Source organism: Trachymyrmex cornetzi, unplaced genomic scaffold, assembly GCF_001594075.2.
Source record: "Trachymyrmex cornetzi isolate Tcor2-1 unplaced genomic scaffold, Tcor1.1 scaffold555, whole genome shotgun sequence".
Taxonomy (NCBI): domain Eukaryota; kingdom Metazoa; phylum Arthropoda; class Insecta; order Hymenoptera; family Formicidae; genus Trachymyrmex; species Trachymyrmex cornetzi.
This window is the reverse complement of record NW_017299867.1, coordinates 45,845-50,343: the sequence shown is the minus strand read 5'-3', so window position 1 is coordinate 50,343 and position 4,499 is coordinate 45,845. Positions and strand designations below refer to the sequence as shown.

At 35.2% G+C, this 4,499-nt stretch overlaps 1 protein-coding gene across 2 annotated transcripts in view; it reads left to right on the top strand.

Annotated features, from left to right (window-relative positions):
* Positions 1–4,499, top strand: part of LOC108765833 (NADP-dependent malic enzyme) — a 91,032-nt gene that overhangs the window by 63,966 nt on the left and 22,567 nt on the right. The gene's annotated exons all lie outside the window — the stretch shown is intronic.

The following is a 4,499-nucleotide window of genomic DNA, read 5'->3' as shown; positions in this document are numbered from 1 at the left end:
CCCCCCCCCCCCCCCCTAACGAATAACGAGCGATGGCTAAAACTTGTTGGAGGTCACTCAGGGTCATGACTTTGACAACATATGTCAAGGTCAAGGTTATCGGGGCTGGCTCCCCTCATCGGCATAATTGCCTATATCTTCAATAAGTGCTACCTATTTCATATTTTCCAGCGGAATAAATTTATTATTGGAAATTATTATTTTAACATCAATAGTTATTTCCAATTCGCGTGTGTGAGCTGACAATACTTCAATATAAACATCATTAACATCAACAAAAGGATTATCACATTTTATAACATAGAAGTAATATGTGTTCTTCAACCCAATGTCTATACGTGATAGAGCTTCGATGTAGCTTTCATCGCTAATACCATGAATCGTACAGTGATACGTATGAAGATTTGAATTTACACAATCATCATAATTTGAATCATACGCATTGATATCTTCACATATCTGCCATCTCTCATGTTTGGTTCACCACGTATTATTGTGAATAAGCACGTTTCGAAATCCAAGTTCTTTACCACGAGATAAATGCACCATCGATGAAAAATATTGTTTATTTATACTCATTTTGCACAGAATAACGGAAACTTACAAGTATCGATTAGCGTTCGAAGTGCCTTCGTAGATATCTTTTTCTACAGCGACTGTAGTGGAAACTATTCACTGAGCGATTGATGCATTAGAGTTCTCTTTCGTTCATGTATTGTCTTTACGTTTTTTTCTTTTTCAAACAGTCTTTCCAATGTGGAATTTTACTTATCCTTTACAAACATGCAAGTTAGTATTTTTGTCTTTAATATAACTGCCATCAAACCTACGTTAAACAATGCAATAACACATGTACTAAGAATGCACTCTGACCATATCGAACTTTTTTTTATCTAAGGGATCGGCGCTAACGACAATAAAGCATATCTGTTCCCATGTTGTCTTTTAAAAAATGGGTTTTTTTGGCAGTATATCCAATGTGGAATTTTACTGGTATGGTCTTTTACGGATATGCTAGTTATTAGTGTAGGCGTCATTTTAGACCCTACTGTGAATCACCTAGAGGGTACAAAGTAAAAGAGATGTATGAGGAAAGATTCTCGAATTTTCACCAAATGCAAACCCTACCCTTAGCATATAAAAGTGGAGAGATCGGTATATTCCCTATCAATAGTGAAATTGAAAGGTTCGAGGGAATACATAAGCGCGCATCTTCAATTTTTGTCGAATTTTCTTTAAATTCTTTTACTCAAGGAGATGGAATGTGGAGATGTAGAAGTAGAAGCAGAATATGAAGCTCAAGAAGAATTTGAAATTGATTTAGAAGAATCAGAATCAGAATCAGATTATGGCATCTCGGAGTCATGTTATGAAAGTGACAGTGGCAGTGATATTGTTAATCATACTAAAATAACAAATCATTCTATAACGCGAGCTGAGGTCAATACTTTTTGGATGGAACAAATAGGATGTGCATCATATACTTTTATTACATTTCAAACCGTTCTTCAGATCGTGACAAGTTTTGCTCATCGTGCATTATAAGAATGCATGATTTATTTTCACGTCTTTACGCCGTTCGATATGTTACTAGTCAATATATGTTTACTGACGGTATGTACTGTAAGGAATGTCGAGATCCGTTGTATCAAATATTACCGTGCAATCTATGCCCTACTTACACAATGTGAAAAACATTTAACGTGATTGTGCAAAAAAATTATACTTAATATAATAAAGTAAAGGATAATCTTATAATAAAAAACAAAGTTAATTTATCGACAGGGCAATAAGAGTCAAATAATTATCAGATTAAAATCAAAAAGTTACATATATTACAGAAAAACAATTATTTTACACTTTACACATATTCAAAAATCTTCCCATTACAAAAATTTGCATAACATGTTTCGGCTACTAGATTAACCCATCTTCAGATGAATGAAAAATTAATAATTCTTTGTAGAATAACTTAAAACGCAATAAAAATTATAATCGAAAATGGTCAGAAGATCTTGAGAGGCCGAATAAAAATTTTCCCAGAGCATCAAAAATTGCTCACAAACGGTTGAAAGACCATGTGGAGAGAGCATTTGGATATTTTAAAATAACGATTAATTTGTTAAAATCATTTGAAAACGTTAATTAAATAAGCAATATCGTTACTCTGACAAAAGACTCATCCGTAAAGCCAATAGTTTGTCGTAATTATTGGCATATTATCACACTAATGCACATTAAAATTGTTAGTACTAAATAAATGTAGTCAAAACGTTATAAAATTAAAATGATAATTATAGTAATTGTTAAGAGATAAAATTGATTTTCAAATTATTTAAAATAAAAGAAAAATAGCTTGACGTTAGTCATGTATGACTGTTAAGACGGTCAGAGGGTAACTGATAAAAAGTTAATAAAAGGTAAATAATAGTGCTACAAAGTCAAATTCTGTTTATGTATTTTGTGAATTTTTGTAATGGGAAGCTTTTTAAATATGCGTAAAATGTAAAATAATTGTTTTTCTTTTTAATATATATAACTTTTTAATTTTAATCTGATAATTATTTGACTCTCTTATTGCCCTGTCGATATTAAAATTATACTTTTTTAGTGACTGTGAATAACAATACATTTTAATATGGATTAAACGGAGTGTGATTTGGTGGCGCAAGCCGCTTGAATACGCGAGAAGAGTACATCGCATGGGAACAGCGTTGCGATAATTCTATCGAATCGCTGGAAGAACAGAGTCGTGTTAAACGTCCGCGATTATCGATTGAAACAATCGTTGAACGCTCGTATCGCGCGGCTTGAAAGTTTGAAGGATTAGATGCGCGGACGTTTTGTGCAAGTGAGTGCCGAGTACAGCGCAAGGCTCTGATGGCGTGAAATCGGAACGGCATTTAAAAGCTGTATACTGATCGGTGCCGTGATAAACTCTGGACACATCGAGCCTCGCCAATTCCTCGAAGATGCGAGAGAAATAGTGCTGCTGGAACGTGTGTGAGACGTTATACAGAGACACGATAATATCAAGATAAACACCGCGTTTAATGGTGAATTCATATCCTGCCCTATACTTATTGTTAGATCTATACTTACAATCAGATGTGTTGTTGTTGGCTAATATTTTTGAAAATTTTCAGGATAATTGAATTACCAGTTATGGACTCAATCCCACGTACTATTATACACTATCAGGTTTTATGTAGGACCCGATGTTGAAGTATACAAGCGTAAAATTTGAACTTCTTATCGACGTTGACATGGTTCTATTCATCGAACGTGGTATACGTGGTGGTCTGAGTCAATGTTCTACAGATATGCGTAGGCCAACAACAAGTACATGCAGTCGTACGATCCATCGAAACCGTCAACATACCTAATGTATATTGATGTTAACAACTTGTGGCTGGGCAATGTGTCAACCATTGCCATACGCTGATCTTCGATACGTTGACGACGTACACAATTTTGATGTTACGACCATTACGACAGATTCACCGACAGGTTGACATGTTCTCGAGGTGGACTTGGAGTATCCGCAATATCTCCATGATGCGCATTCCTACCGTTTTGTCCGACGCGCGAGAAACCACCTGGTAACAGTGATGCACATTTGGCTCCACGGAAAACTCGCCCCACCACTTCTACCACCAAGCAGACACCTACTGGCACCGAGTCGGCCAAATTCGCCGCTGCGTGAGAGCGAGCGAGACAGCGAGAGAGAGCGCCCGTTCTACTCGCTCTACCAGTAACTTATAAACACAAGCGAGTATTAAGCCGGCGCACAGTAGGGACAAATGAGTTTCCGATGACAAACTACCTTTCAGACTGCATTTCTGAACCAAATTTAATGAATTTTTTTTTTAAATGTGCGTAATAAAATTCTCTAAAACTTTGTCGAAGCCAATTTTAAAAAAAGAAAGTTGTTCGTTAATAATTAACTGTTGAAATTGATAAAAAATTGATATGCTGATCTATCACCTCGATCCAGCGATCCATAACATTGATTATTGGGCCGGAAGAAATGCATAAACAATCTATAAAAAATTTAAATTAATTAATAGAAAGTCTAGAAAGTGTCTTCATGACCCAATAATGAATAATGTAACACGTATTAAGAAATCAAGTTGACATTTCATTTTTGGATAGACATATAGATATACATTCTTAAAATTTTAGCCGAGAACCAAGACGAATGGAAATGTAAACTTGTTACATATTGAATCCGCCATTTTGAATTCGTAATGAGCGACCTCGAAAACCCGTGAGTAACAAGTTTCACTCAAAATGGTTGGAGTTTTGAAAAATTTGTCCGCCATATTGGATCCGCCATTTTGAATTTCCAAAATCTAACTTCAGATTAGTAATCAGCGACCTCAAAAATTGTTTATGCATTTCTTCCGGCCCAATAATCAATGTTATGGATCGCTGGATCGAGGTGATAGATCAGCATATCAATTTTTTATCAATTTCAACAGTTAATTATTAACGAA